Source organism: Haliaeetus leucocephalus, unplaced genomic scaffold, assembly GCF_000737465.1.
Source record: "Haliaeetus leucocephalus isolate CR32 unplaced genomic scaffold, Haliaeetus_leucocephalus-4.0 Scaffold228, whole genome shotgun sequence".
NCBI lineage: Eukaryota > Metazoa > Chordata > Aves > Accipitriformes > Accipitridae > Haliaeetus > Haliaeetus leucocephalus.
The window spans coordinates 23,608,555-23,616,005 of record NW_010972664.1 but is presented as its reverse complement, the minus strand read 5'-3'; the positions used below and the strand labels follow the sequence as shown (position 1 = coordinate 23,616,005).

General features: G+C 54.6%; 1 protein-coding gene across 3 annotated transcripts in view; it reads left to right on the top strand.

The window, feature by feature from the left end:
- Positions 1-4,965: 4,965 nt before the first annotated feature.
- Positions 4,966-7,451, top strand: part of MLF2 (myeloid leukemia factor 2) — a 9,374-nt gene continuing 6,888 nt past the window's right edge. Inside the window, exon 1 of one of the 3 annotated variants that reach the window (XM_010567566.1) lies at positions 4,966-4,987. The gene's annotated coding sequence lies outside the window, so the exon portion shown is untranslated. Of the gene's footprint in view, positions 4,988-7,294; positions 7,424-7,451 lie in introns of those variants that run through there. The other 2 variants (XM_010567567.1, XM_010567568.1) reach the window with 2 other exon arrangements.

The following is a 7,451-nucleotide window of genomic DNA, read 5'->3' as shown; positions in this document are numbered from 1 at the left end:
GGAAGGAGATTTATACACCGCCCGGTGACGAGGGAAGGAGGGACCTGGGGAGGGAGGGGAGAGGGACGGGAGGCGGAGGAGGAGGAGGGAGGGGAGAGGGACGGGCCGCGCCGCGGAGAGCGCGGCCGCCAGAACAATGCGCGCTCGGCGCTTCACAAGAGCCGGCGGCCGCCCGGGGGCTCCCCGCACCCCCCCCGGAAGGGTCCCCTTCCCCCCCCCCCTCCGGCGCCGCCCGGCCTGTCGAGGCCAGGCGGGGGCGCGAAGGACGAAATCCCCGCTCCCTTCTTCCCGCCGAACCGCTAGGCAGCGGTACCAGGCGCTGCCTGGGGATGAGGGGGAGGGAGAACCGAGCCCCTCTGCCCCACCGCCCCTGCAGCACGGCCGGGCGGAGGAGTGAGGGGTGGGGAGCCGCCCCTTCCCGGAGGAACCCGGGGATGGGCGAGGAGCGGTGCTTACGGGGCCGTGTGGGAGGGCAGGGCTGGCGACGGCGGGGCTCACGCGGCCTCCTGCCTGGAATTTTCCACTCCAGCTGCCCGCCCGCCCGTTGGAAGCGCTCCCGGCGGCGGGGCTGCTCCCGCTCCCGCCCCGCGGCCCTCCCTCCCCCTCCCCCCGGGAACCCGCCGCGTTGGGGGCGGGGCGAAGGCTGACTTTTCCCGCGCTCGAGGCGCGCGCGGCGGAGGGAAGAGGGCGGGGTCCGGCTCCTGCGCGCGTCGGCGAGGCGGGTTAAGAGAGCGCATCCCCGTTCCCCATATAAGGAGGGACTAATGGGTGGGCGCCCGATTGGGCTATTCAAATGAGCCGTCCGCCTGGCAACAGGTTTCCTATTGGCTGCCGGGGGTAAGCCTGCTGGCAGGGTGTGTGTAGAGGGGGGGTTGCAGGGATGGTTGCTGCAGTGAGGAGGGAGGGGCCGCTGGCACGTGGGGCGGTGGGGCAGGCGAGGGTGTGAGGCGGTGGTGGGCCGCGCCCCGGCCTGTGGGCTTCTGCTTGGGTTCGGCCTCCCCTTCTGTGGGTGCTCCCTTTTTGGGGGGTCCTGGCTGGCGTCCGGGGTGGTTTGTGAGGAGAGTGGCCTGAAGCAGACTGTTTTGAAGCAGCCAGGCAGCGTGGGGTGCAGGCGTCGCCTGCCTCCGGCACTTAAAGTGGGGAGGCCTAGGTGGTGTGAGCAGGGCCGTGCCTCTGTGTTCTCAGCTCTGTGTGCTACTCCACGGTAGCATGGCAGGTGTTAGGGCCAGGGCACCTGTGAGCTTGCCCCTCCCCAGTGCTGCTGTGATGGCCTGCTGATGCTCTTTGGTGAGGGCAGCTCAAACTGCCCACTGCTGGTTTGGCCTCCTGGCTCTGGCGGTGAGCGGTGGCTCAGCCAGGCAGCTTAGGGCGTGCAATACTGACGCCTGCCGCCTGCCTGGGAAACCGGGCTCTTCCCGGCCCCCACCGGCTGCGGAGGCGTTGGCGATTGCCTCTGGGCAGGGGGGGAGCCCACTGAGAAGGGTCACCGCCCAGCTCTTGAGTCTCCTTTTAAGCACAGGTCCTTTCTGCAGAACGGCAGGTTGTGTCTTGCAGCCGCGGGGATTTGTTGCTAACTAAACAGATGTTCCTATAGCCGTGCTTCAGACCATTGTTTATCAGCTTGAGCAGACCGGGATGACTAAATTCCCTTTACCTTTCCCAGAAGATTTATGTTGTCCCACTCTTAGTCACAGGCACGCACAAAAAATCTGCATGCATTTGCAAGCCTACATATAAAACTAAGCATGCACATGAGTACATATGGATGTACACGTGTACACAGCCATTCTCACAGGTACAAGGCAAGGTTATTAAGCCATCTGGTTGGAAAATGTGTTTAGGCACACAAGCCCTTCTTGTCTTTCTGATACAAACTCAGTAAGCCACTGTGCAAAGTCAGGATTTAAAACTGGTGCTCTGAGTTTAATGGAATGTGTTTCAGTTTGAGCATTTAATAGAAAAAGCAGTTGGTACTTGTGGAACAGGGAGGGTGATAAGTACATATCTCCTGAAGGAAAGTATGAAAGAGATTGGATAAATTGTAATCTGTGTGACAGGGACGTAGGAAGTCCCCACCTTGTCATCCCGTCTCCCCTGCAGCTACGGCTGTTTCTCTCATGATCTAAATCTATGTTCTTCCTAGCTACACACAGTGCATAGTGCCTGCCCCAAAGAAATTGTCATGTAACCCAGACACACAGATCTAGGCTAGTACCAAAATAACAAATCATGAAAATGCATGCATTAATTTTTTTTTTTCCCCCTACTGTTTCACAAAGCCCCTCTGGCCAATTTCTCAGGTCTAGCTGCTATCAGTGTTCAAGTACCCCCTTTTTTATCCCTCTCTTCTGCAAGAGGAAAATCTTAATTTCTGGACCTACACCCAAAAATATGAGCCAAAACATCTATAAAGTGGCCAGATGTTGTTCCTCTCTGCTTCTGCTTGTCAGGAGACGCGTGGCTCGTGGCTCTGCTGTTCTCTTCACCAGTCCAGGTTTTTTATCCTTTTTCCTTCAGAGGCTCAGCTACTGAAAATGCAAAACTACACCAGCACGCATCCCCTGGCAGAGACATTTTCATGTTAATGCCCAAACAGGCTTTGACACAACATCCTAGAGGGGAGAAAGCAACGATTGTATTCAGCGATGTCGCTGTGCCCAACGCGCCTTCTTGACACAGACAGCGCACCCACAGATGCAAATAGACAAACACCTGTTTGTGTAAGGGAAGTGTGTTTCCAGCAACCTGTAGGATGGGGCCGTTTGGTCAGCTCTGCAAACTGGTGTGCCGCCTGTGACCTCTCCCTTCCACCCCAGCACTTGCAGTGTGCAGCCTCACATTTTCCCTTCCACGCTCCCCACCATAGCCTCTTTGCAATTGTTACCCTCATCTGTTGCTTCTCAACTTTTGCCTCCTACCTGTGTTCTTGGCAGCATTCTTCCCGTGGCCCTTACCCTGGCTTCTCTTTGCGACATCCTTTATGCCAGCTACAAAATTCATCTCGTGCCCCCCCAGCCTTTTTCCACCTGTCCCATTTTGCCCTGCATGCCTGTATCAGCTATATTTTTCCCCTTAAATCTGGTGTGAAACTCTTCCTCATGCCTTGTGACATGCCCATTTCTGCATCCCAACTCTTCTTGCCCTTCAGATCTTGATGGTGAGATTCTCTTGCCTTCTAGTGTGCAGCTGCTTTGCTCAAGCCCCAAGGGCATCCCTTAACTGTCTCACTTAACTCTTCCTTGTGTCTTCTGCTCCTCCATCTGATTTGTGCCACTCTGCATTTCGTCTGCCAGATCAATTTGCAACTTTTCTCTTCTTCCCTCTCCCATCTGTGTTTTCCCCTTCGTTGCAAATGTGAGTATACTCATTGTGCGGTCTGTGGATGCGAGTCCCTTTTCAGTATGTTCCGTAATCTTTGCCTCAAGTTGCTTTGCTAACTCAGCAGAATATATTCCATCCTTTTCGGAGTCTTAATGGCCTCTGAAAGACAAAAATGAGGGAGGTACAGAAGTTACATGATATATCATTGTTTGGGAACATAGACAGATACTATCCCTGCCTGCCTGCAGCCCCAACAACAACATGAATGTAATTTTCTCCATACAAAAAGTTAAAGTTTTTGTGCTGTACCCTGTTTGTGCTTTGTGTTTATGCAGGTGTGTGTGCATGTGTTTAGATGCAGTACCTACCTATTTGTGTACGGTGGTGATATTTTCTCTCTGTTACATGCATTCACTTTTGTAAGTATAGGAAGTATGGTACTTCTCTACCAAGGCATGTGTTAAGCTTGCATGTGCATGTCTTCATTCGTGACCGTGTGCTTGCATATGTGTCTGGGCTTTCACGCATGGCATGTTTTTTTCTGTTTCTAGCACATGAAGGATGCATGCACCTAGAAGCAAATATTTATGTGTTTTGTTTTAATACCTTGCTAGTCTTGTCACTGTACTCTGTTGTGGGGGGACGGGACTTTTTGTTTATTTTGAAGGCTGAAGTAACTGAGCCATTTTCTGAGCAAAAGCAAAACACAATACTGGTTATTTCAAGAATTTTATTTTGTGAACTAACTCATAAGTGGTTCTGAAACTCTTCCAAACTGTTTGCTGAACAACAAAAGAGTGGAAGGTTGTGTATTTGCATTAACTTTTCTTAGATTTACATAAATTCAGACACAGAGTATCTGTCCTTTCACTTACAGTGAAACTAGCAGAATCTCAATATGCGGAGGGCATGTGTTTGAATGCGTTTATGTATTTAATCCACACTGTTCATCTTTCTGCCCTGTGTCCATTAAAAATCCAGGCAGATAATCAGTTTTCTTCTTCTTTCATGATGCTGTATCCTGAAGTCAAGAGGAAGTACCCAAGAATTCAACCACCGGCCAACTTTGCATAGGGAAATGGCTTCCTGAGAGGCAACACATTTAAATAAGCACTGTGGAGGGCTGGGAAGCAGGGTAGGTAACGTGACGAGAGGAAGCAAGAGGAGTAGAAGGGAGTGACGAGGGGTGACACAGCCTGTCAGAAGACCAGAAAGGGGAGGGAGGTTTTCAATCATGATTTTCGTGAACCTCTCTTTGCTAACACAGCACAGATGGAGGTCGTGGTTCTCAGTCACAGCATGACAGACACAATCTTAACACGAGCAAAATATTCTGAAAGTAATCGCTGCCATGCAACACAAGCTGCAGCCACCACAAGCTGGCTCTAGCATCCCAAATACGAATTGTCACGTTTGAGGATCAAATCAGAGCTGTCCTTCACTCAGGGTGCCCTTCATCTGAGGTCAGAGTTAGTTGTTGGGTGAGGATTACGTAAGAGGCACAGATGAAGGGAACCAATGAGGAAATGGCTGTGGGTAGCTCTGACTTCTGATAACGAGGATTTCTTTGTCTTACAGGCGTCCACAGGGGCCCTGGAACATTTGGACGCATTAAGAAGCTGTTTCTCTCTCGTTGGCCAAAATGATCGGTCCCTGGAAGCAGCAGGTAACAAGGCATGATTTTTCAGCGTACTGTTTATTTACCTTCACCACGTGATACTCAGTTTGCTTTTAAAACGCTTCCACCGTGGCTGCCCCTTTGGCCGATGGTGCCGCTGAGGGGGGGAGGCTGCCTGGCAGCAGCCGGCGGTAGGCGGGAGAAGGTGGAGTTGATGGCAGTGGGTGCCATTCACCCCTCTTCCATTTTGCCCTTTGCTCACCTCCTCCTGGCTGCCTGCTGAGCTCCTTCATCCTCCCCTTCCCCTCGCATCCCCCACTGCCTCCAGCACAACCTGGGCAGCTTAAAAAAAAAAAAATAAAAAAGGAAACGGAAAGACATAGTTAACAGCTTTTATTCGTGACGAAAACAGAAGCAGCCTAAGTAGAGAGTGGGAGAGGAGCAAGATGGGAGTCTTGCTTCTCATTCATGCCCCCACGTGTTTCGTTATTCTAACGTAGCAAATGGCCATCCCCTTGGTGCACGTTAGACATAGCGTGGTGAGAAACCTCTCCTATAAACAGTGCTTTAAGGCAGCTTCTGCATTCCTCGGAACTGTGGGCTTGTCCGTGTTCCAGAAAAAGGTTGTGTTTCCAATTCCTCCTTCCAGGGTTTCGCCCAGCATTTGCCACCAGCACAATTCTTTGCAAGCTAGATTCCCTCGTGATTTGCTGAGCTGGCAATACCACTGGTAACGTGGTCTTTGGTAACGTAGGTTCATCAGGTGTAAGGACTGCCTGTAAGGCTACAGAAATACCCAGTGAGACTGACAGCCTCAGCCTCCAGTCTCATAAAGTCAGCCCTTTGGGTCGCAGGCCACCTGCAGAGGAGCAGCATTAGGGACAGAAACAGGATCTGCAAAGCAGTACTTGTTCCAGACTCTGTTCTATTCCTTCCCTATCTCTGTGTTTGGAAGGCAGCAATGCCTGACTTGAGTATTTGGAAAAAACTGAGGGAGTCTTACCATCTCTAGGACATTTCAGGAGTGGGAGGATCACTGGCATCTGGGGGACAGCAAGTCATTTTATCCCAGATCTGGGGAAAAAAAGAAAAAGAGATGTTTACGTTCTTGCCCAAGAAGCTCTTTACCTGCCTTGGAATCCTGCCACTCGAGGTCAACTCCACTCAAACATCAGGAGAGCCTCGGAGCAAAAGGAAAACACACCGATCAGGAAAGGCTTTCCAGACCGGAGGTCTCTGAAGGATGATTCAGGGTTGCAGAAGAAGCGGCAGAGAGGCTGAGGCGGTGTCAGCAGAGGCTCTGTATGAACTCCAGTGCTCACAGACCAGCTCTGAGCTGGTGACAGGAGCGTGTTTCAGCAGCTCACCCACGAACAGCCTCCCTAAGGAGCACTGCCCGAGCGGTTTGTCGCTGCTTTGCCCGCGCCCTGCCCGTGGGATCCGTCTCCACCCCGCGATCCTGCACCATGGTGCTATCCACAGCTTCCCTGTCGCTGTGGACGTGAGTTTCATCCTCCGAAGAATGCACATACTGGATACGGGGGGGGGACATCTGAAGAGCCTTCTCCGTACACCCAGACACGGGCCTCCATTGAGAGGTCTTCTGTTCTTTCTGGACACCGAGCAGTTTTGAGACCCGCTGTAGCAAGAACTGTTGCCAAGTCCCCTACTCATCCCACCACATAAAGCACGCCACCGGGTCGTTTTCCTCCGTCAGACTCCGAAATCCAAGGACGTGGCTCCTGCCACAACTCTCAACCACATCTTGCAACCTGCTCTTTCCAGTCCTCTGGCCACGGGTTTCGCCTGGCTCCCGCACGCAGCGGGCAGGATGCGACGGTCGACAAAAACATCCCTGAGGAAGCGTGCCCCTGGTCTCGGGCTGGAATGACTCAGTCCGGTCTCTTCCAGCTGGCAGTACCAGAAGGCAACCGGCACTCCCCGGGGGCGGCGACGGAGCCGGTCACCCCACGGATGGGTGGTGTAGGTGCACCGGGTACGATTCCCGGCGGCTTCCCCCCGGGGCCGCGACGACCCGCAACCCGGTTTAACAAAGCACCCTTCCCCGTTTAATAACTGCCCGTAGGCCGTTCCGTGCTCTCTCGGTTACGCCGGCGCGGGTGGCGTTCGCTGCACCCCGCCGCTCCCGCACCCACCGGGGCCGGTCTGGCGGCCCCCGCCGCGGGGGTGTCGCCAGGGGGCGCTCTGCCGAGCCGCCCTTCCCGGCTGTAGGGGCGCGCGCGGTGACGTCGGCGAGGGGCGGGGCTCCCCCGCTTCCTTCCCCCTCTCCCCCGGTAAGCACCTCCTCGCGCGGACCGGTCGCGCATGCGCGGAGCCAGCCGGCTGGCGCGGGCGGGGCGGCGGGGACGAGCGCGGTCCCAGGCCGCGATGGGAGCGGAGGCGTGATCGGTCCGCAGGCCTCCTCCTGCCGCCGAAGGAAGGGGAAGGGGCTGCGCCCGCCGCTCGGCACCCACCGGCAGGCAGGCAGGGGGAGGGGGGCCGGGGGGGCGCC